Below are 26,406 nucleotides of genomic sequence, written 5' to 3'. Positions count from 1 at the left end.
GGACAAAAGTAATTGGTCCTGGCTCCCAGGCATATTGTCGACTAATTGTGGAATGGGGCCAGGGATGAAACATCTTTAACCACACTAAGTTGAATGTGCTTTCATGGAACACAAGAGGTCACACGAGCTTCACAAATGGGCCCAAACTATATTGCAATATGTTTATGTATCACATATTTCTTCTTCAAGAGGTTTGGCTAATTGAGAAACCACAAATAGAAGGATACTCAGTAATTTAAAAAAAGCAATTAAAGGTCCACCGGGCGGCCCACTATGTGTGATACTGTTGTGGCGGCAAGTGTAGTTACAGTGCCTGTGGTAGCAGCCCTGTAGTTATGGTTAAGTTGCTCAACTCATAGGAAGAACACTTTTTGGGTGGCTTATAACTTCACCCCCCCTGAACGAATTCTCACCAAACTTTTCAAAAAATGATTCTGCAAAGTTTCATCCTGTTTCGTCCAGGGTGGGCAAAGGTATAGGGGGGTCCAAAAATGTGTGGAAATCCTCATAGACGCAATGGAAAAAGAAATGTGCTCACACCTTCAGCCCAAACTGTTGGATGGATTTTCACCAAATTTGCACCAGGCGTGGCGGCTTTGTTCTGAAAGTGTGTGTTTGTAAATTTGGTGTAAATCTGTCCAGCAATTTTTTTTTTAAATGCAAAAATTAGGTAAATAAATCGGGGTCCGGTCCGCAGACTCACTTCCCTATTCGGTCCACGGACACCTCCCTGGACCAATCAGGGTCAGATGTCTGCGGATATCGTACGTGCCCGCTGATTGGTCAATTAAAAACATGGGGTGAGAAACAACCTTTGAGTCCACGGACATCGCAGTAAAAACATATTACAAAACACAACATTGCACTTGTCAAACAAATGAAACAATCTCTGGGGAGGTGAGGGGTGATGAGGATGGGATGGCATATGGTCAAAAAAAGAAATTTGGTGCTTTTCTTCTCCGATGTCCACGAACATCTCAGTGGTTCAGGGACATCCATGCATATTACTGCATTACATGGTAGGTGAAAAGCAGTCTTTGGTTGGCTTATAACTTTGTCGCCACTCAATGAAACTGCATGAACATTTGCAATATCATGCTAGACCTGACTTTGAATGATTATGCAAAGTCTGGTTCTATTACGCCAAGAGTGGGCAAAATTAGAGGGGAGGTCCCAAAATATTTGAAAGGCTTATACATTTGGTGCCATTTGATGAATCTGCACAAAAGTTTGGCAAAAGATGTTTGATCCAGAATGGAATGGTTATGCAAAGTCTGGTGGGAGGCAAACTTAGAGGGGTGTCTCAACATTTGAAGATGGCTTATAACTTTGTTGCCGTTTGACAAATCTCTACAAATGTTTTCAGAAAGATTATAGACCCAACTTTGAATATTTGTGAAAAGTCTGAATGGATTTTGTCAAGTGGGGGCTAAATTATATGACTATTTTGTGTACGTACATGTTGACACTTTTAAAAAAATAAAACATGGACGGATTTGCAGCAAACTCATGCAAGGAACATTGGCAAGGACCCGAAAGCACGGTTTTACAAATGTGTCTGTGTTTTATTTTTTGAAAAGTGTCATAATGTAGGTACAAAAAATAGTGATATATACGTGGGCAGTGGCCATGACCACGAGAGACCGGCAATGGGGTTAAAGTAGGCATGACCACCAGGGACTGGCTATGTGGTAAAGTTTTTCAAAATTGGGATAGTTTTGAATGGCAGTACAAATTCTGCTTGTGGCTACGGCCCGAAGTGCTGGACAGGATTGCAGCAAACATTAGCGAGGAGCATAAGCAAGCACCTCAAAGTATGGTTTTTAAAATCTATCCTATGTTGTATTTTGTCTTACGTGTCAAAATGTAAGTACAAACAATTGTGATATAACTTTGGTGTCTGGGAAATGGGCCTGGCCCTGAGCAAGGACAAATGTGTACTCTGATTTGCTTATTGGGGTATGTGCCATGACCGAAGCCCTAGGTTTGAATGGGAAAACATATTCTGCTTGCAGCTCCTGCCTGAAGTGCTGGACTGGATTACAACAAACCTGCGCAAGAAGCATCAGCAAGGACCTCAAAGCATGCTTTTGCAAATCTGTCTTGTGTTTTATTTTTCCAAAATTTCAAAATGTACGTACTCAAAATAGTGATATAACTTTGGTGCATGGACAGTGGGACAGGCCTTCGGCAAGGACAAATGCCTGCTCTGGTGTAATTATTGGGGCATGCAGCATGGCTGAAGCGCTAGGTTTAAATGGGAAAAACAATTCCGCTTGGGGCTGCAGCCCGAAGTGCTGGACGGGATTGCAATAAACTCATGCGAGGAGCATGAGCAAGGACATGAAAATATGCTTTTGCAAATCTGTCCTGTGTTTTACTTTTTTGAAAGTGTCAAAAAGTAAGTACAAAAAACAGTGATATGAATTAGCTGCCTGGGCAGTGTACCTGGCCCTCGGCAAGGACAAATGTCTACTCTGATTTCCCTTTTGGGGAATGCGGCATGGACGAAGCCCATGCCCCATGGATTTTGGAGAATGGCCATTTCTGCAAACCATGAGAGCATGGCCCATTGGTCATATTATGAGGGTATAGTGGACACTGAATTAGGATGCAGCGCAGCTTCAGTGTATAGCAGGGGTGGTTTGGTGGGGCTGGGGTCATGGTCGAGCCTCATGCCCTAGACAATTTAACCATGTCTTGCATCCCCAGCATGCACTGCTGATAACGGCACAAATCAGTATACATTGCAAAAAAATATGTTTCTTAAAGGAGGTTTACAGTACTTTGATATATGTTAAAAGAGGACTCATTAATAATTTATATACAATGATTTAACATCATGAAACATTCATGAAAACCTATGAAATTCACAGAAAAACTTTGTTAAACGCACATTATGGTTAAGTTGCACTAATAAAAACCTATGAAATTCCGTAAAAAATGTGGTGCAGACTGGTGTGGAATTGTATAAGGAACAAATCCTGCCACAACATTTTTTCACTTATATATATATATAGATTCAGTGAAAAAACGAATCAATGACATTTGTGATGTCATCTTGATATGATATGATATGATATGATATGGCATTTATAACGCGCCTATACACAAGTGTTTCAAGGCGCGACGAGGCAAGAGAGGGGAACAAAGGGAGGATGGACAACAATCCTACTAGGCCAGGTGTCATTCAGATCGCGCAAGTGCGTGGGAAGGGTGCCGGGACAGTGCAGTACATGGGAAAAGATGATACCAATAAGTAAGTAAAATGGCCAGCATGTGGCAAGTGCATGGGCAAGTGTGGGTGTCAGGTGTCAAGGGCTGGTAGGGGGACTGTAGGGATACAGAACAGTCCCCAAGTGCGGGGGTTGCCAGGTGGGCAGTGCAGGTGTGTGACGCTGGGGAGGGAAGGACCTGGGCCCGAGATCAGAGGGTGTCCAGGTAGCCAGTGCAGTTTCCGGTTACAGCCAGGAGGTCAGCAGAGGAGAGGAGGAGAAAAAGCAGAAGCAAAGAGAAAGGTTTTGAGGTGCTTCTGGAACCAGAGTTGGTTATCCTCAAGTTTAAGGGAGTTAGGGAGGCTGTTCCAGAGGGAGGCACCAGCCAAAGAAAGAGATCTACCACCAAATCGTTGCTTAGAGAAGCGAGTGACCCTGAGGGAGTTGGAGGCGGATGAGCGAAGAGCTTGAAAAGGAAGATATTTAGGAAGAGAGAGTTGAAGGTATTGAGGCCTCAGAAGGCCTTGTGCACGATGCAGAGGGTTTTGAACTTAATCCTCTCAGCCACTGGGAGCCAGTGCAGAGATTTCAGTCCTGGAGAGGTACGATCCCTGGGCTTGAGGCCAAGGACAATCTCGCAGTTGCAGAGGGCTGAGAGTAGAAGCAGGCAGATTTAGAAAGAGGCTGTTACAATAGTCCAGCCTAGAGAGAACCAGAGCTCTGGAGACAGTGAGCTTCTGGTGGAAGGAGAGGAAAGGAAGAATACCTCTGAGGAGGGGCAGCTGGTAGTGTGACTTCTTAGAGATGTCAGAGATGTGGGGAGGGAAGGAGAGTGTGGAGTCGAAGATGACCCCGAGGTTTTTAGCCTTGCAGGTGGGAGCAGGAAGAGGGCCAAGAGAGGCCGGCCAGTGAGCTACAGGCAAGGAGGGAACAGGTGTGTTGATGAGGAGAATCTCAGTCTTACTGGCATTAAGGCAGAGGTCATTGGCAGCATACCACTCCTGGATAGCAGACAGACAGTCAGAGATGACGGAAGGAGAGGAGGTGGCCGAGGGTTGCCTGAAAATGAGCTGGGTGTAATCCGCATAGCACTGAAATTTGGGGCAGAGAGCGGCGATGCGGTGGGCAAGGAGTGCCAGGTATTGGTTGAACAGCCATGCAGAGAGGTTAGACCCCTGGGGGACACCACAAGTAGAGAAAAAGATAGCCGAGAGGAAGGACCCAAGTTGGACCTGGGATGGTCGGTCGGAGAGCAAAGAAGTCAGCCATGCCAGAGCCTGACCAGTGATACCCAGATTATCACGGAGGCGGTTGAGCAGGATGGCATGGTTGACAGTGTCAAAGGCAGAAGAGAGATCAAGGAAGATGGAGAGCAGGTCTTTACAGATGTTCAGGAGATCAGTACCCATGATAATGGCAGCTCTGAAGCCAGACTGATGGTCATGAAGACAACCAACAGATTCAGTGTGGAGATTAAGCTGGAAGATGGCCAGTTTCTCCAGGAGCTTGCCCAGGAAGGGAGTGATGGAGATTGGGCGATAGTTAGCCGGGCAGGAGGGGTCATCAGAGGGTTTCTTAAGAAGAGGGTGCACAAGGGAGTGCATCAGGGGGGATGGGAAGACTGCAGTGGCGAAGGAGAGATTGCAGAAATCAGTAAAGCAGGTGCAAGGGGGTCGATGTGATCCTTTATAGTTTTGGAGGAACAGGGGTGAACCTGTTTCGACGAGACATTCATAGATCAGACTTGTCTAGAAAACTTGTCCAGTGAGAACAGGGGAAAGGCAGAAACGGAGGGAGGAGAGGTGGCTGCAGAAGGGCCAGAGGAAGAGCAGGGAGTAGGGGGAGGGAGTGGATAGGAGGAGAGTGAGGACAGGATATCCTGAGTTTTAGAGATGAAGTGAGAAGCCAGTGCCGTGCAGAGGGCCTGGGAAGGGACAAGAGAGGTAGAGACAGTGGCAGGATTGGCCAGTTCCCTGCAGATTTTAAAGAGTTCAGCCGAGTTGTTAGATGCCGCAGAGACCCGGACTTGGATATGAGCTCTCTTCTTGGTTAGGACAGAGAGCCGGTATTGCCTTTGGAGCAGGCGACAGGACAGTTTGTCAGAGGATGTACATGAAGCACGCCATTTCCTGTGGGCCACCCTGCACTCGCATTTTAGGGTGGCGAGGTCTGTGTCATATCAGGAGTTGCACTTGGCTTTAGGCTTCAGGCGGATTCTCATGATAGGGGCAAGGATATCAAGAGTATCAGATATAGCAGAGTGGAGCATGGAAAGGGCTGTGCCAGGGTGATAGTCAGCCAAAGGGGGGGATGAGAAAGTGGCGGCGAAAACCTCAGCTGACACACGCTTCATGGGTCAGATGACCGAGAAGGTGGGTGGCAGTGATGGAAGTGGCTTGGCCTGAGGGGTAGGGAGGGTGAGGTGGGAGGAGAGGAGACAGTGATCACTCCAGGAGAGAGGAGTGGGGAGAGGAACAGAGAGTGGAAGGTCTGAAGAGATTAAAACATCCAGAGTGTGCCCTGCAGTGTGAGTCGGGCCAGAGGGGAGAATAGTGAGTGAGAGAGAGTCGCAGAGGTCACGAAAGAGTACAGAGGACGGACTGGAGGCATCCAGGTGGATGTTGTAGTCCCCAAGAAGGACGAGGTGAGTGGTTGAGGCCAGGAGTGAGGAGGAGAGGTCCGCCCAGTCAGAGAGGAAGGAGGAGATCTGACCAGGTGGCTGATAGATAGTAGCCACAGTAAGGGAATGGCTAGAGGAGAGAGAGAGCCTGCAGATGAGGCATTCAAAAGAGGAGTAGGCTTGCGTAGGAGTGACAGAGGCAGGAATCCACTCCGGGAAGATGAGGGCTACACCCCCTCTAGAGCGGATGGACCTGGGTGTGGAGAGGATCTTGTAGCCATCAGGTAGAAGCATGTCAAAGCTAGTGATAGAACTGGCCATGAACCATGTCTCAGTGAGACCGAGAACATCAAGGTCAAGTTATTCAAGACAGCGGCAAATATCAGAGGAGTGTTTGACAGCAGAGCGAGAGTTTAGAGTGGCAATATGGAGAAGGTTGCCATCCTTGAAGGACTTCTGGGGAGGGATACAAATCAGGGGAGAGGGGACAGCAGGAGAAGAAAGGAAGTTGATGAGGTGCGGGAAGCGTCTATCAAAGAGGTGAAGGTTGGCGTGAGGGCCTTGGACGAAGACGGTCCCATTAGAGTAAACATTAATGAAGACCATAGAGGAATGGAAGGAGGGCAGGAGGGCGGACCCACCGGGTGCCACCATTAATGGGAGAGGAAGAGAAAGGAGAGAGCACAGAGACCATATGATGGGTCCATAGGTCTGGCGAAGGAACGACAAAGAGGATGTCGGTGATAGTTTCCTTTGAGGAGGCACTGGTGTAGGTGTCAGCAATAGGGAGGCCTGGGTTGGAGACCAGGATGTCCTTTTAAACTTCTTCCTACCAGACTTGATGAGGAGAGCAGGATAGTCAATGGAGAAGCAGTTGAAAAAGATAGGAGAGACAGAGAGCACCATAGAGTAGGTGGGAGAGGGGAGAGGTGGAAGGGAGAGGGGGAGACACTAGAAAGGACAACTAGAGCAGGCAGACAGGACAGCAAGAGGCAAGCAACTTGAGCAACGGGACAAGACGACACTCAGGATTAAAGAGATCACAAAATGCACATTTTAAGACAGGAGGGAAGACACATCTAAGTTTGAGAATCCTGAATAGAAGGAGAAAGGCCTAGGTTTCATGATGCAATTTTTATGGTACTCTGACAGTCGCATTTGAACACACGGTGGAAAACCACCAAAGTTTGAGAATCCTGAATAGAGGGAGAAAGGCCTAGGTTTCACGGTGCAACTTTTTTTGTGGTACTCAGACAGTCACATTTAAACACACGGTGGAAGACCACCTAAGTTTGAGAATCCTGAATAGAGGAAGAAAGGCCTAGGTTTTGTGATGCAATTTTTTATGGTACTCAGACAGTCACATTTAAAACACACGGTGGAAAGAACCACCTGCTGATGAAAGGGGAGTAGGCAGGGCAGTCGAAGGAAGGTGACTGGCAGCTGGCGTCGCCTGCGGACACCTGCAGACACTTACAGGGAGCCGCCAGTAGGAGCTGCCCTTTGCCTAGGGGCCCTTCGCTGTGGGGCTTCCGGGCAGGGGGCTGCCCTGGGAGGGCCTGTAAGTAGGAAAGGAGAGCCAATCAGGGAGGAGGTGGGCGGGCAGGCAAGGAGGCAGGCGGCAGGAACAAACACAGGGAAAAACAACTAGGGAGCAATGAGCAGGGGGGCAGGGGGCACCAGAGAACACATTTTTACACAAGAATATGGCCTAGGGGGGTCTTATCCATGGATTCAGAGCAGCTGCAGCACCCGCTCATGCCATGATGGTAATGGCGAGCGCGGTGCACGAGGGAACAAATACACCGGCACAGGGAAGTACAAAAAGCCAATCCGGGAGGGGGTGGGGGTGCAGGCAAGGAGGGAGGCGGGAGGAACAAACATGGGGAAAAACAACGAGGGAGCAATGAGCAGGGGGGCACTGGCAAAGGGAGGTTCAAACAGCTAATTGGGGAGGGGGTGGGGGGCAGGTAAGGAGGGAGGTGGGAGGAACAAAAACAATGAAAAACACAATGGAGCAATGACGAGGGGGGCAGGGGGCACAAGAGTACAAGTTTTTACACAAAAATAAGGCCCAGGAGGGTATTACCCACGGATTCAGAGCAGCTGCAGCACCCACTCATGCCACGATGGATGTCCTGGATGTTAGTCTTAGCAGTGCATGGTGGTGGTGCGAGTTATGGATGCTTAGCATACCATAACTGGTGAATTTCTGTGGGTTTTCTGTTTTACTTGCAACCATAACTTCCCTTTAACAAAGTTTTTTCACAGAATCTATTTATATAAAAGTGAATAAATGTTGTGGTGGGATGTTGTGGTGGGATTCGTGGCAAAGCTTTGTTCCTTATGCAATTCCACACTGTTTCACCAGTCACACCACATTTTGCATAGCTGCCTGTTAGGACCATAAAGACATTACTGGCTACATGACATTTGGACACCCACAAGTCAAAATGTGTTTGCAGTCTTGTGGCTTGCCCAAAGCATTGTACCTTATTCAATTCCTAACCGTTTCACCAATCTGCACCACATTTTGCATAGTTACCTGTTAGGACCCTCCGGACATTACTAGCTCCATGACATTTTTCCCAGTTTCCCAGATTTTAGCACAAGACAACATTTATCTGTCACACCTGAAACAGAAATGCAGACCCGCCTGAAAAAACAAAGAAACTCAGCCTCCCTGAAGATTGATGAAGTCATGAAAATGTGCGTTAGGAGGAGAAGCTAAAGACTGGTAACAGAGCGCCTGCCTTCACATCTTTAAACATTGTTCCAGGAGTCCCGGGCTCACAAGGCAGTGCAGCAGGGCCATCATGCCTTACATTGGAGAGCCACAACCATGGCTTTCATCCTCCCCCCATCAAAGGGAAGATTTGTGCTATGGAGGGAGTTGTTTCCAGTCACCTGCCAGCAAAATCAAGTGCGAAAAATGCAAGTACCAGAATCCTCAGAGCTAATTAACTTGTCACACCTGAAACAGAAATGCAGACCCGCCTAAAAAAACAAAGAAACTCAGCCTCCCTGAAGATTGATGAAGTCATGAAAACGTGCGTTAAGAGGAGAAGCTAAAGACTGGTAACAGAGCGCCTGCCTTCATATCTTTAAACATTGTTCCAGGAGTCCCGGGCTCACAAGGCAGTGCAGCAGGGCCATCATGCCTTACATTGGAGAGCCACAACCATGGCTTTCCCCTTCCCCCCGTCAAGGGGAAGATTTGTGCTATGGAGGGAGTTGTTTCCAGTCACCGGCCAGCAAAATCAAGTGTGAAAAATACAAGTACCAGAATCCTCAGAGCTAATTAACTTGTCACACCTGAAACAGAAATGCAGACCCGCCTGAAAAAACAAAGAAACTCAGCCTCCCTGAAGATTGATGAAGTCATGAAAACGTGTGTTAGGAGGAGAAGCTAAAGACTGGTAACAGAGCACCTGCCTTCACATCTTTAAACAACATTTATGTGTGGGTTTGTGGCTTGGTGAAGTGTTGTTCATAATACAATTCCACACCGTTTCACCAATCTGCACCACATTTAGCATAGTTACCTCTTAAGACCTTCTGGGCATTATTGTTTGCATGACATTTGGAGACTCCATGCCATTCTCCTGATTTCAGTACAAGTCGAAATTTGTTTGTGGGTTTGTGGCTTGTTGAAGCGTTGTGCCTTATACAATTCCACACCGTTTTACCAATCTGCACCAAATGTTGCATAGTTACCTGTTATGACCCTCTGGACATTACTGGCTACATGACATTTGGACCCCACTACCCTTTCACTGGATTTCCGCACAAGTCAAAATGTGTTTGTGGGTTTGAGGTTTTTAGGCTTGGTGAAGCATTGATCCTTATAAAAGTCCACACGTTTCACCAATCTGCATCACACTTTGCATAGTTACATGTTAGGACCCTCTGCACATTACTGTCTACATGACATTTGGACACCCCAGCCCGTTTATCGGATTTCAGCACAATTCAACATTTGTTTGTGGGGTTGTGGCTTGGTGAAGCGTTGAACCTTACAATTCCACACTGTTTCACCAATCTGCACCAAATTGTGCAGAGTTACCTGTTAGGACCCTCCGGACATTACTAGCTACATGACATTCAGAAACCCCACTCCTTTCCCTGGATTTCAGCACCTTCACACATGAGACGGTTGCCTGAAATCGGCAAAACATCAACGTGGTCGTAGAGGGACCTGTCCAACGCGAGGAACAAACTCAAGGTCCAGGCCTTAGGATACGATACAGGATATGCTTCTGGGCATATTTATTGAGTACAACTCAATCGATCTGGTGCTGGATACCTGTAAAGACTGGAGGGGGGTGTGTGTACTTCTGCTCTCTATATGGCAGAGGAGAGGCACAGAGGACCCCAGCCAAGATTCTCTATGCGGTAGCTATGGTCGAGCAATCATGGACTAGCTTCTCAGGAGGTGATGCAGGCTGGTTCTCAAGTACAGTATAGTCCCCGAACCCCCACAAAGGAATGTCCACACATTGTATTACTGAAAACAGTCTTTATATAATTAATATTCAAAGGTATGTACAATATCACACTAACGCACTTTGTACTCAGAAATCAACAATGGTAAATATATACAATTCTAAAGTGGTATCACCAATATTATTAGATCTCATTGAAGTGCATCAACTATACGGTCAGAATGTCACACAGATCAATAACAAGGAAACCAACAATAGAGATAGGAAGGAAAGCAAGATGGTTGACACAATTGGCAGAATACTGGCCTCGTTACCTAGACACAGTTCTGTGTGGAGATCCCCCCACCTGGGCAACCTGTAAAATAAAGATATAGCACAAGCCTAGTCCATATATTCCTCAATAGTCTTATTTCCTCCTATAATGTTTCTACCCCCCAATGTACCTGGTGGAGTAGAGTTCTTTGAAGAAGCGTCAACGGATCCTTCTTGAGTGACCCCCTTTCAAGCAGGAGTCACGGATCGTCGAGAGGCATCGGAGAAAGTGAACTTGGCATCAACGGTGTTGATGAGAAGTTCGAGGGGGCCGAGACCACGGCATCGATCCAGGCGGTGCTCGTCAGCGACATCCTGCGAGGATGAGGTGTGCGGGGCACCTTGGCTATTTATTGTTCAGGACCGCAAAGAGTTTCTGAAGAACTGTGGCCCAGCAAGGACGTCGAGTCATCGAAGTCTTTGTGGCCTTCAGGTGGCGGGAAACGCACCGGCGGATTCTCCCTGGTGCGTCGGCGGCCTTGACTCTCTCCGGCAGGATAAAGCGGTCGTCGGTGCGGACAAGGGAGTCCTTCAATTCAAATGTTCTTAGGCAAAGGAGCGGGCGGCTCCGGTCGTCGGCGGCATGGCGTCAAGCGGTCCCATCTTCTGGGGCAACATGACTTCGATGGGCCTCCAGCGGTTACACAAACCTGCAACCCCTGGTCAAAGGCAATGGACTTCGACAGCGGCGAAGTCCTGGTGCTTCACTTCGATCTCCTCAGCGGTTCCCGTCTCCGGTCGGCAGCCTTTCGAGGGTCTGACTTCCAGGGAGCTTTGGCAAAGGTCAGTGGTGCTCGATGGTCCTTCGGAGCACAGGAAGAGAGTGCCTTACCAGGTCCTCTCTCGGATCAGTCTTTGACGAATTCGGCAGCTTTCAGATCAGGTCAAAGCAAATGCAACAGCAAGTCTTCTTCTTCCAGCTGGGCGTTGAGGATCAGCAGTTCCAGTTACTCTTCAAGTGTAGACACAACTTCTGAACAATTTCTGGTGGTGAGAGGTCCCCAGATATACTATCCTGTCTCTCATGCACACTGCTGGCTCACACTCAGAAGCCAATCATTCAGAAGGGCATTCATACAGTCAGTCAGCCAATCAGGCATACAGTGCATTCAGGCCACACTCCTCCCTCTCAGACTCTCACAACAAGGAATGTGGATTGGAACAAGTACCCAGCCATTCAACACTACACACTGCATTCAGGCCAGTTTCGGGCAGGGCTGTCTCAGTCTTTGTCTCTCATACCAGAAACCAGACAGCCACAACAAGAAGTGCATATTGGTCACACACTCCATTCACCCAGGTCCCACCCACAGGGTTTACCCACAACATACAGTCACTGGGAAGGCTCCAGCCAGTCTGGACTGGACTTCACAACAACACCATATATGGAACTTCCACCCAACAGCCAGTCATGGGGAAGGGACAGAGTCAGGACTTCCCAGGACTATGGGAAAACAAGGTAACAGGCAATAGAAAGCAAGAGGCCACTGGGGCCATCTTGTTTTCTATCAGGAATCAACTGATTCCAATGGCAGGGCCTGGGTATCCCAAAATGGAGGACACCCAGAGCACCTGTCAAATTCAGCATGGAGCTGCCACCAGCCTATACCCTGCTCTGTGGGCCACACACAGGTGCCCAAAAACATACACTAGGGGCACAGGGTTGTACCCCCACCCATGGGTGCCATAAGGGTATCCCATGGGTCTGTACACCAAACCAAATACAGGAAGAACTGCACTGCCAGGAGTCCCACATGGACTCCTGGGCAGAAGAAAATACAGAACATAATGAAGAAACACTACAGGACAAGGACAGGGAGGCCCTGTCCCTCCAATGCATTTCCAGCATCACAATGACGACGAAGCTCTAAGCTATCTAACAGAATTCCTCAACTCACTTGATCACTCTGCCCCCAGGGAATGCCACCACATCTCCTTCGACTGAAAGCTGGGTCAGCCATCATGCTGCTTCGCAAGCTCGACCCACCTAGGCTGTGTAATGCATAAGGCTATGCATTAAAAAATAGCTGCCCAATGTAATTGAAGCAACAAAAATCTTGTTTATAAACAAGCATTACAATGAACATGTACTTTAGCAATATTAAACTTTAGGTCCATAGTTGTTGACACCGTCTGCATCAAGTCACCTATCATGCTGCTCAGAAATCTCCATGTTGTTCTCACGTACAGTCATACGTTTCAGAATGAATTTTTAAGAAGAACAATAAATGGTGTTGTGTAGTCTTTATGAGAAAACATTTTTAAAATGAAAATAATCGAAAGATTTAGGGCCTCATTCCGAGTATGGTGGTAGCCATGGAGCAATTAGCTCCATGGCTGCCTCCCATACCGGTACCGCCTCTGGGTTGGTTCAATGGGGAATTACCAGTCCATTCCGACCTTGGAGGGACCGGTAAGTCCCCATTGAAAAAAACATTCCCCATTTCCATTTCAGCACCCAGAGGGCTCAATGGGAATAGGGAAGTAGCTAATAACGGTACCGTTATTAGCTCCGAAGTCCCTTAACGGGTCCCGTCCACAACGCCTGGTCAGACCAGGTGTTAAAGGAGGGACCCGCTAAGGGACCTCGGAATAGAGCGCAAAGGGTTTACCGGCACCGGTGTCCTTACCAGTGCCGGTAATCCCTTTGCGCCCAACTCGGAATGAGGCCCTTAGTGAATTTTTCTTTTCACCTTTCTTATGGAGCCTTTCAGAAAAGCATGAACCTACCTTAAGGTATTTCTAACAAATAGTACCTATAAGAAAATAAAATTGCGGGCAACTCTGGGTATATCAGCTAGTTATTTACAAATATGTATTGGATTCCTGTTAAGTCTTAACAATCAGCACTATTCTTTCAGATTATGGAGCTCCTTAATGCCTTGGATTGCACACAAAAATATAATCATGTCTTATAGCAGGCATTCTCACTTGTGTTTGCATGGATGCTACTACTCTAACAAATCCAATGACACGCTCCAAACAAAGAAGGCAAGCCTGGGCTGCAATGATGGCCACATGGGATTTATGTAGGTTTAATGGCAATATAGCTGACGACGACCGGATCCAATCTACTTGGATTTCGGGGGTCAAGCTGCAGCACTACAGACAATATATACATGTCACATGAGTTCTTTATCAAAGCAGATTTGCTGCATATCGTTCATAATGATAATAGTGATCATGCACTAGACCTAACAATTAACTTGCCCTCAATACCCCCTTTTTGTATTTTTTGTTTGACCCACTTTGACACCACGAGTTCTGGAAACCGAATTCGATGGACACAGAAATTACATTACCGGTTGAACATAAAACTTTGATTTTTTTGTAAAAGGTTATATGAAGTTAAGGAAATTACAATAGAGTTTTTGAAAACATAATGCACGAAACAGACACCAAAAGGAATCCTAATCAAAAATATGTAATCAAATATGCTTTTTTGAATGATTGAAATGTCCAGCATTTGATCCAATAATACTTAATATGAAAATAATCTGGGATCAATTCCATCCTAAATTTAGGAAGAAAAACAAAAGATCTTATTTCATTATAAGAATGGGTTAAAACTATTCAAGGGGGGGGGGGGTTTATATGAAGGACAGAGAGCTTATGATTAATTGTCTGATATCAAACAATACCAAAAGCTTCCGGTCTACAATCAATCAACTAATCAACTAGGTCAATATCAGACAGCAGTTCAGATAAATCCTATTTGTGGAAGCACCTGGATTTCTTATTTTTCAGGGATATTTGACAGTGAACAAACAGAGAAATCCCGAGTTGATAAATAGAGCTTACCCTTTTGGAATAAGAAATGCACCCCCGAGAAGTTTAAAAATATAATATTAAAGGTAAAATATTCTCAAGTCTTGGGACCAGAAGGGCTCAGAAATCTTTATCAGAAATCGAACCCAAGGCTCTGGGCCTTACTCTTATGCAATCATTTTACAGATATAACAAGTAAAAGCTCACTCCCTGAAACTTGGAAACAAAGTGTCATAGACCCCAATGTATAAAAAAGTACTGAGGGAGGATCCAGCAAACTGTCATCCGATAGCTCTTCTGGACTCCACCAGTAAAATCTTTGCCTCAATAATTTTAAAGGATCTTGAAGCCGGGGCCCAGGAAGCTAATATCATGTCTAAGTACCAAACTGGGGTTAGAGCAAGCACTGGGTGTACGTTGAACTGGCTCATTGTTAATTTGCTACAGCAGAAGGCCTTGATGAAATATGATCTACCTCTGTGCATGGCCTGTGTCGACCTCTCATCAGCCTTTGGTATTCTAAATAGAAATGACATTACATATGGACACTACTGTCCATGTGCATTTATCTATTGGTGGGAAACGTCACAAAAAAATGTATACTTCATTGGGACTGAGGCAGGGCTGTCTTTTGGCAACCTGCCTTTTCAATATATACTTAGCAGATATATTCAATACACTTATGGCTACAAGATCTTTTCCACCCAGAATTGACCAGTTAGTGGTGCACATGCTAGCCTTTGCCAATGAAATAATGATCTTTGACTTAACACCTGTAGGATTACAAAGATTGATCTTGGCATTGGTGCACTTCATGAACAGTAATGGATTGAAGATCAACGAGAATAAAGCATTGGTGATGATTTCCAAGAATAGTAGGTAATCCGACAAGTTCAAATGGTAACTAAATAAAAGCTTAGTAGCCATTACAGACCACCTCATCTACATGGGCTTAGACTTATATTCTAGAAGGAAACCAAAACTCATGCTCGAAAGGATGAAGTCAAAATTGATACTTTTAATGGTTCAAATGGTGAAGACCTACCAAAATTATTGTGCTTTCTCGATTAAACCTTTACTGAAGGTCACTCCCAGACTCCTATATGGATTAGAAATTCTCATTATTCCGATTCAGTCTTCCCTCGACAAACTAGAGGCCTTTTTATGAAAGAGAATTTTACATCTGCCCGAAAGTATTCCTATATCTGTCATTTGAATTGAATTTGGTTTGCAAAACGTTGTCTCTATTATTCTAAAACTGATGATATTCTATAAAATCCTTAACTTCCTAGACAAAAATACGATATATGAAGATCACTGTAGTGTTTAACAGGCTTTCAGCACTCCAATCCCTTTTAAGCTGTATAAAAACTGCCTGACGATGTTGGATGTTACTGGTTTTAATATAGAAGAGCTAATCTTTAACCCAACCAAAACAAAAGTTAAAGTGGCTTTATGGGACATTGTTAATCAACATGAAAAGTTACAGCAGTATAAGGTATATGAGCATTACAGGGCAGCAATTAGAAGAAATAACGCCATGCCCCACTACCTAATCATATTCCCTGACCCAGGAATTCAGATGATGTACCTTAGATTTCGACTTAATCTTCTGTGTATCTTGGACACAATGGGGCCTTTTATCTTTTGACAGAATATGCAGACACTGTAAATTTAGAAGTGAAACATGGAAACATCTCATTTTAGTTTTCCCAAAAACTGTTGAGGGCAGAGAACGTTTGTTAGGCATATATCTAAAAGATATGGAAACTGATCAGCGAGAAATATTGTGGCATCGTCTGTTTGTGGGGAGACACAATTCCATTAATATTGCACTTGTTTGAAGTACTATACAGTATGCTAAAAAACATATTTCCATATATACAATGTTTTAGTGTGTTCTCTTTTAGAACTGTAATGTCATGATTAACATTAACCTGTTGTGGGAAGACACAACTCCATTATTATTGCACTTGCTCACTTTTTCAAATGACTGCAATGTGATGGAAGAACCATTTAAACAATATTTTAGTGTGTTTTCTTAAGAGCTATTGTCATTGCCCATAGTAACCTACAGAGGAACATGTGTGTTTCTTAAGATGAAACTTGATGAAGAATTATTAGTGATGAATTAATGTTTTAAATGTTTCTTATTTTTTTATATTTGAAAAATGTAACTAGTGTGTAAGGTTTTGGAAACCAAGTCCCAATACATAAGTAAATAAATAAAATAATGTGAAAGCATTTCACAAGATTTGTCTTTTAGTAATTTAATGAAAATTACAGGGAATACAACGCATTTTTGGCACAAACATGTTACAAAACATTTTAACACAGATTTACAGAGTAGAGGAACAGTGCCCTTAACAATGGATATGATACCAGATGATGCAGGGGGGTAGAAAATAAACCAGGAACGAGGATAGAAGAGCATATTTTGTTTTGTTAAATAGGATGGTGAAGCAAATAAAAGCTTCTCCAAGAGAGGAAGTGTTTTGTTAAAAGAAATCTTGCCTGGAATTTGTATTGGTCCTTCCCTTTTTCCTTTCGAGACAGAATGTCCGGAAAGAAGTCAATACCAGTGATGGGTAGACAGATACTGCCACAGAGGTGAGCTTGGTTAAGCCTTTATTTAAGATAGATACACAAACCCCTGGCACACTTCTCACTACCTTATGATTAACCAGTTCAACTGAAGCCCATGGAACATAGATTGCACTTCATGAGATACAATTCTGCGTAGGTGTTCCACATTCTAGGCAGTGACACTTTAGTACACATCCATGCAGTAACATTTCAGTAAGCATCGCAACACATCTCCTTTTCTTTAACTAACATGTCCCCTGTTCACCACTGCAATCTTCTTCGCATTCCACACTTGACTTCCTCATACCCTCACAGCACCCCTCATCACAGCCTCCAACTGCATGGGGTCAGAATACAAGATCTCATCCTTCTTTTTCACCACTCCTTTCCTTATTCTTACCCAATCACCACACTCAACACTCAGCTGCTTTTGTCCATGTTTTTCATTTTGTCTCTTCATCCATTTCTCTTTATTTCTCTTTAACATCATCCTCAATTCATTCACCACACAATCTGAATCTCTTGCTCTTCCAAGCCACAGGGATACCACCTTGGTATTTGATTTGCGTCCCCTCCTCAATCTGAAAGGATTTACTCCTGTAACAGCATGCAGTGAAATGCGTAAGGTGGACAATCTCTCTTGAATGATCACTTTATAATCCTTTCCACATACTCCGGCCATACAGATAGCCTCCATGATACATCTATCCATCCTTTCTACCATACAATTCCCTTCAGGATGATATAACGCCAATATCTGATATCTTATTCCACACCTCCTCACATTCACCACAAAACACCCTCCTGTAAACTGGGTTCCATTATCAGTCAAAATACTTCCAGGTACGCCATCTCTTGCAAATACATCGTGAATTAACTCACCTATCTTTTCTCCACCAATTTCATGCACAATTTTATACTCTGTCCATTGAGATAACTAGTCGATCAAACAGGGACATATTTTCTTCATCCTCCTCCCAATTCCACAGGAACCAAAATATCCATAGCTAAATGATCCCAAACTATCCTTGGAATACCAACTTCTACCATTGGTTGTTCCTTAGCAACCTCACCCTTTCTAACTGTGGCACACTCAACAGAATCAACAAGCCTCCTTTCCATATCTCTGTCAAATCATGGCCACCAATATTGTCCTCTTAGACAAGCTTTGGTATGTGTGATACCCACATGCCCTTCATGAGCTAAATCTAGAATTTTCTTTCTAATGGTGACAGGAAAAACTGCCCACTTGCATCGAAACAACAAAGCATCCACCATGCTTAATTCATCACAAACTTCCCAAAATGGTCTCTCATCCTGCCGCTTTTCACGCTTACCAAGTCAAGAAGATTCAGCAAACCCTTTGATATGCATAAGAGTCTCATCATCCCTATTCGCTTCTATTGACGCTTCCCTGCTCACAATTCCTTCATGATTCACAAAAACCATTTCAGAAATTGCAACCACTTTTTCATCATCACTATGACTTCCCAACCTTGAAAGGCAATCAGCCAATACATTTTCCTTTCTTTGAATAACTTGAATTTCAAATGTGTGACTTTGTATCCTTGTCACCCAACTCGCAGCCCTCCTTGATACCTTATCCAATCTGTTTCATTCAAAAATAAATTTCAACAGCTTGTGATCAGTCCTTAACAAAAACTCTGTGGCCTATACAAACACTTCAACATTTTACTAGGGCCCAATGACATGCTAAGTCCACTTTTTCGAAAACCGAATAATTCTTTTGGAACCCCTCAAAGCTCTCAAAGCATGGGCAATGATCTACTCATCCAAATCAATTTACAATTATCACTCACATCAACATTTATTACACTTCTCCTATTGTGTCAAAATCCTCTCCTTTCTTAAGTAGTTTTCTCATCTCAGATACTTTATCAGAATAATTCTTCAAAAATGTATGATAGAACGCTATCAGTTCTAGAAAAGATTGCAATTCACTTTTACACGTCGGCCTCTCAACTTTCTTTATTGCATTCACCATTTCACTTTTTGGTTTCACTCCATCCCCTGACAGTTCATGTCCCAAATACGCAATTTTGTTTCTTTTAAAAACACACTTCTCTTTCCTCAACATCACACCTCTCTGTTTCAGAATTTCCAACACTTGCTCCAAAATCATGTCATGTTCCTCTTCATCTTCGTCACACACCAATACATCATCTTGGAATCAGAACATACCTTTCAGTCCTCTATTTATCCATTACATTTTGAAAAATGGAAGATGCTGAAACAAGTCCAAATGGAATCCTCTTTAATTAAAAAATTCCTTCATGCGTTATAAAAGCAGTCATTTTTCTACATTCCTCTTCCAATGCAATCTGGTGATATGCTGAGGCCATATCCATTTTTGAAAATACTTTTCCGTTCCCAAGCAACGCTAACATTTCACACATATTAGGTAAGTGATGCCTATCCAGCATCCAACACATGGTCAATTCATGCAGATCCATACATAATCTTAATTCACCTGATGGTTTTTTTACAACCACCAAAGGTGAAATCCATTGAACTCCACCTGCTCTCTCTATTATACCCAAACTGGGCAATTTATCAGGTTCCTTTTTTACACCATCCCTCATTGTCAATGGCACGGGATGTAACTTTGCCACTACAGGAACACATCCTCTTTTCAAAATGATTTGGTGTCTCATCGCTTTTACTCTGCCCACACCTTTCCTGAGACCTTTTTAAATGTATCGGTCATCGAAGTATTCACATGCAACACTTGTTCATCTGTATTGGGATCTAATCGTATGTGCAATCTTTTCTGATCACACCAGCCCAATAAAGTTGCACCTTTCTTTGTTACATAAATTTTTCCTTCTGCACATCTCCCTTTAAATTCAAATCTTACATCAAACTACCCCAATAACTCAATCTTGTCAAGGTTATGCCACCAGGACTCACATCTGGCTCTATCAAATTTTTCACATCACCTGCAACCACTCGTTCAAATGCATCTCCAGACATAAGTGATATTTTTGCCCCAGAATCAGCCATCATCAATACCTTCTTTCCATTCACAATTATCAGGGCATATGAATGGTCACGTTCTTCCTCAAATATACCTTGAATAGTATTTACTATAATATTTTTTAGGTGGCAGTCTCCTTTTCCTTCTGATGATCCTTGATCCTCTTCCTCAGTTACATAAAGCACTTTTATTTGGTTAAAAGTATAATTCTTACAACAGTTTGCAAAATGCTGCTTCCTCTTGCTCTTGAGCATTTTGCTTTATGACCTGGACATGCTGCAGATCCAACAAAATGTGTATTACTTGTATTACTTGTATTACTTGCACATCTAAAACATAGACGTTCTTCCATCCTCCGCCCTTTCACCAAGGAGAATTCATACTTTCAGTACCACTTTTGTTGGCAAGTGTTTGCTTTCCCTTTATCTTTTGTTTGACTTCTGCCACTTTCAGAGCCTCTACTTTGGTTCCTTATTCTCATTCTCAATAAGTTTTGCTACACACGCCAGGGAGTGTTTGACACTGTTGGCAATCTCCAATACCTCGTCCAATATAGGCTCATGTCTTAACCATAGTTCCTCTCTAATCTTGTTACCATTACAGTGGATCATAAATTGATCCTGAATATGTTCATCAAGAGTCTCTGAATTTGCAAGATAAGGCCAAGTGAAGAAGGGTGGTCACATATTCTTCAACACTGAATATTATTCATCTTGTTCTTGTATGAGCACCCCAAAATTGCATATCTCCACAGTAGTACTTGTTTTAGGATTAAAAGGAATATCCAATTTGAGGAGTGCCATTTCCAATTAATGTGTGGGATCACCACTACCATTACCCACTAAAGGATGGAGAGTATCATATGGACTCTGCCCCTCATACCCTAAGAAATGCATCACTAAAGAGACTTTTCTATCACTAGAAAAGGAATTTCCACACTCTGCTTTTAAGTAATGCAGGAACCCTTGTTTCCACTGGCTCCATTTTATTTTAGCAGGTCCTGGGGATGCCATAAATGTGGTAGGACCAGGCACACCAGGCATCGCCATCGTTGTCTTTTTATTTTGATATAATCTCCTGTGTAAATGTCCTCTCACTACTGGGGTCTATGCCAATCAAATGTTATACTTGCTAAACCTACTGTCTTTGCACAAATGGTATAATGAACTACTAACGTTGCTGTCGAAGTGAAATTTTCATTTTGGATTTGTTGCTCTTTGCTATGGAGGTTCCGTAGAAACTTTGTACAGCAAATCTAGTCTTTTATTGAAAACAAGCACAATGCAACACACTGGGCCACTTCCAGCTGCGGATTATACTTAGCACGATGTCCGTTATCCAGGCAAGCACATTTCCTAAAATGGCTGCCACACTATTTTATGGTGTTGGGTACTTTTCTCTAATGTCTCAGGATTATGCAGCAGCAAACTACTTCCCAATTGCAGGCCTGGTTGTGCGTGAATGGCACTGGGGCACTCGAGGGGATAGCGTTTGGATCCGCTCACACACTGATGCACTGGTCTCGCTCCTGTCCCACAATTGTTCAATTGCAAATGAACATAGCACAGTTTCACCCTTGCATGACGACGACACACATCTCACATGGTTGCACACATCATATGGAGTTCGCCGAAAGGATTTGCATTACGCTTGACTATTTGAAGTGAAGTAAAGTGCACACTGCCTGTAGACTTGCAGCGCTATCCCTTATAATGGGGTTCCCAGCAACGGACACGCTCTCGCTCTGACCTGATCTCTGGTTGGAAGACTGTCCCTTACTTGCACGCCGGCTCCTTTCTCGCCAGATTACCAGGCCAGGATGGGTGGCTTGAACCACAACAGCAACACTAACAGGCGCTGGGAGACATTCTATGTCAAGACGGAGGCGAGCATTAAGCTTCATCTTCTTTATTCCCTACTCTCCAGCAGTTTCAACAAATATAACTTTGTTAACTTTTAATTAAAACATTTTTATTTTAAACAAACTTCAAATCCCATCAATCCTGTAGTCCCCTTGTCTCTGGCCATGTGACCTAGTCCTTCCTGTTCCTCTGTCCTTCCTCTTCTTTTCCTGCTCTCCACAAGATAAGTACCTCTTTACCTTAGCTCCGTAATATTCGCTTGACTTAACGTGTTTTATGCCATTAAAGTAATTGGAATTGTACACCATGGACTATAACAGAATAAACATGTATAGCAGAGCACGCGAGCGTTAGTGTTTTAGTTCGAAGGGGATTCGGAGGCCCTGTGTCGTAATACAGGACACCTCAGGAGCCTACCGTACCCCCTAGCAGAGCACGAGTTCGCAGCCCCAACCCTTGGAAGGGCAGAGCTCTACACAGGCGGGAAACTTCCCGCGAGCCGAACAGAAATGGCTACGCGCAGCAAATGCGCCAATAGCGAACGCCTCCTACGCGGGGGCGTGACTTTAGACAGCGGAGCCGCTCGATTATAGAGTATTACCAGGCAAATAAGAAAGACATATCCTGCAAGCATACATACTGTATAACGTGCAGCCTCGAGCAAAGTGAATCTGTGGACGCGCTACTACACCTAGACAGGTATTGATTAAGGCACCGACCAGCACAATGTCGAACTTCGAGTGGAGCGAAGAGGAGCAGGAGGCAGTCTACCAAGAAGACCTAGCCTATAGCTTCAAAGAAGTGCTGGGAGATTCACTGACAGAGGCAGTAGCCCAGGGAGTACGGCCTTTACAAGAAAGGCTAGATACCATAGAGCTATTCCTGAGCCAGAAGGAAGAACGCACCAAGCAGGAAGCAGGCGCGTCCACAAGGGCAACGTTTGACGACCATAAGTGGTGTAACAGGGCCCGGAAGAGCAAGGACTCTTCTGATCCCCCGGGCCAACCGACAGGGGCGAGTACAGGAGCCCCAGAGGCTACGGACACGTTCCGCAGACTAAAGGAAGCGTTCATGAAAGATTCCCAGGTGCCGAGCCACCAGACCCCCGACCCAGGGGCTGACAATATGGGTGGTACAGAGAAGGAACCCCCAAAAGGCTTCCCAGAAGAGGAACCGCCGATATCCTCCACATCCACTCAAGCGGATGCAGATAATGAAGGGGATGAGGGGAGTCAACCTCCGCCAAAGAAAAGGCAACGAAAACTCCACCACCTAGAGGAGGACGAAACAGCGGACATGTTCCAACTGGAAGAAATCAGAAATCCGAGATCCTCGGAGTGGGTGCCATCGCCGAGATTGAGGAAAGCTCTTGAAAAAGAGGTCAGACAAAGACTGAGGGCTGAATGTCCACGACCAGACCTGCCGGGCAAAGTCGCGGAAGCCCCGGAATTGGACCCTAAAATGTTGTCGTTCGTCTCCAAATCGAACAGAGATCCGAGGAACGGCATAGACCGCTCCTGGAGAAGCTGCCAGAAACACTCCTCGACCTAGCAGGTCCGCTAGCTAAAATAATGGACCTAGCCGAACGAGCCAGAGATACAGGTGAGGACAGACCCAGGAGTGCTAGCGAACTGGGCCCAATGGGCCGTATGCATTCTAGGAAACGCGAACTGCGCATTTTCATCGTAACGCAGGAGAGGCCTCCTTTTGAAAATCTACCGGAAACTAGGAGATCTGTCGTCATACGAAGCCGGCGAGGCAGCGCAGGGCCTATTGTTCGGAGAGACTTTTGGTAAGGAGATGGGGAGGTTCGTAGGGACCTACACCTTTCTGGAGAAAGCACAGGCTTCGATGAAGAAAATCTTCCGAGGGAGAGTTTTTGGCGGGACCGGTCGCTACAGAGGTCGCTCGACCGGTCGATACCAAACAGCCAGAAGGCCTCAGTACAACAGAAACCAATACTGGGAATCCAGGCAGCCTGATACCTTCTTTCCCCCAAGAGGCCGCTTCCCTAGAGGAAGACGAAGCAGGAACTTCCCCACAGGTGAGAAACTTTACATATCCGCCAGTAGGGGGGAGGACAGCTATATTTTATGAAAACTGGCGCTCGCTTTCCAGTGAAGCTTTGGTCCTTCAAATAGTGAAAGGCATGTGTATAGAATTAACAGAAACCCCTGTTCAGGACCAGGCGCCATGCCCCTTAGTCACGATGCAGACAGAGAAAGAGCTGCTAGACTCGGAATTGCGAAGCTTAGCAGAGAAGCGAGAGATTGAACCATGCATTGCGCCGCCAAGATTTGTGAGCAACATGTTCCTGGTTCACCGAAAAGACAAAGTGAGACCAGTGATAAATCTAAGGCACATGAACAGCTGGGTGGCCTACAACCACTTCAAAATGGAAGGAATCCACCAGCTCAGGGATACGCTCAGACATAACGACTAGCTGGCGAGGAAAGACTTGAAAGACGCCTACCTTACGATTCCTGTACAGAGGAATTTCCATCCATTCCTAGCATTCGACTGGGACGGGCAATGATGGCAGTTCGCAACGATGCCTTTCAGGCTCTCCTCGGCTCCGTGGGCATTCACGAAAGTGATGAAGCCGGTAGCCTCAGCAAACAGAGGGAAAGGAATTTGCATGATTATATATCTAGACGACATACTACTGATGGCGGACAGCAGAGAGACTCTAGTCTACCAGACCGACTGGGTAGTACACCTCTTAACTTCGCTAGGTTTCCTAGTGAACTGGGAGAAGTCGGAGATGGCTCCGGCGAGGAGGATAGAATTCCTGGGGTTTATTATAAACACCAGGTCGGCGACACTAGAACTCCCAAACAAAAAGATCAGAGACATAAAGAGAGAAATAAGAGCATGTCTCAGCAAAATAAGCATATCACTCCGCACTATAGCGAGAGTGGTAGGATTACTAGCGGCATCAATACAAGCAATCTTCCCAGGGCCATTACACTGCCGAGCCCTTCAGAGGCTGAAGGTACGGCATCTTCAGCAATGCCTACACTAACACCAACTGGTACTCTTAGATCAAGAGTCCAGGACAGAGTTAGAATGGTGGTTAGCGAACATGGAGGCCTGGAACGGCAGAGCCATCTTCGGCGACCGCCCAGACCTGATAATAGAATCAGACGCCAGCAGAGCAGATTGGGGAGCCCGGTGCGGGGATCTCCAGACAGGAGGGAGATGGAGCGCATCGGAACTCCAATTACACATAAACTGTCTAGAGTTACTAGCCGGATCCTTTGCGATCAGGGCATTTACGAAAGGGAAAGTGAACTCCTGTATCCTGCTAAAAATGGACAACATTTCGGCAGTCAAATACATCAACCATTTAGGAGGGACAAGGTCCAAATTGCTGGCGGAAATAGCCAAGGATTTCTGGCATTCCTGCCTAGAATCAGGGATCTCGGTGGTAGCCGAATACTTACCAGGTTCGTTGAATGTAGTAGCGGACTGGAACTCCAGACATCTCTCAGACTCCAGCGACTGGATGCTGGATCGGACGATCTTTCAGAAACTGGAGAAGATCTGGGGCTCAATATACACAGATCTGTTTGCGTCCAGGCTGAACTCTCAGAAAGAGAGGTTCTTCAGTTGGAGATTTGACCCAGCGGCAGCCGGAGTGGACACTTTCCTACAAGATTGGAGGGAGCACACGCTTTACGCTTTTCCCCCATTCATAATGATGAACCGAGTACTAGCAAAGGTACGCAGAGAGACAGCGGACCTGATAGTGGTAGCTCCGATCTGGAAATCCCAAGTATGGTTCCCAGCACTCATGGAACTATTGGTGGATTACCGAGAATATTGCCCCAAGGAGAACACCTCCTCACGGACCCAGCTGGGTCATCTCACCCTCTGAGAGTGAAGGGGACACTGCCATTGATGGCGTGCAGGATAGCAGGAGACGCTGGAATCTCCCGGGCATTTCGTCACAAGCTGCAAGTCTCATCGCAGAGTCATGGGCTCCATCAACTCGAAGGAGCTACAACGCAGCTTGGAACAAGTGGTCGACATGGTGCAGAAGGAGAAATATTCATCCCGTTTCTGCCCCTCTAGTTGATATCTTGAATTTCCTAGCAGAACTCCTCCAGGATGGCAAAGCATACAGAAAAATAGGGGTACATAGATCTGCGATATCAGCAGGTCACCTACCTGTGGAAGGAGTACCGGTGGGAGAGAACGTAGCAGTAATTTGTCTACTAAGAGGAATAAGATTCAGAAAACCACCGCAGCCGAAATATGAATCTTTATGGGACGTAGCAATAGTATTGAAACTATTTGCGGACTGGCCCGACAACAAGTATCTGTCCCTAGGACAACTATCCGAAAAACTAGCCATGCTACTATGCTTGGTGTCATGCAGGAGAGTAGCTGACGTGAGAGTCTTAGAAGTGAATAGGAGAACGTACGGGCCGGAAGGCGTGACGTTCAGCTTAGGCAGAAGAACTAAAATGGATTCTAGTACCATCACATACCCGTACATGCAGGAGCACCCGAAATGGTGCGTAGCGGCATGTATAAAGGAATACGAAAATAAGACAGCCGAACTAAGACCGGCAGGGAAGACTCAATTATTAAT

This window comes from Ambystoma mexicanum, chromosome 2q (genome assembly GCF_040938575.1).
Source record: "Ambystoma mexicanum isolate Mex_15411 chromosome 2q, UKY_AmexF1_1, whole genome shotgun sequence".
NCBI lineage: Eukaryota > Metazoa > Chordata > Amphibia > Caudata > Ambystomatidae > Ambystoma > Ambystoma mexicanum.
This window is presented reverse-complemented; position numbering follows the sequence as displayed.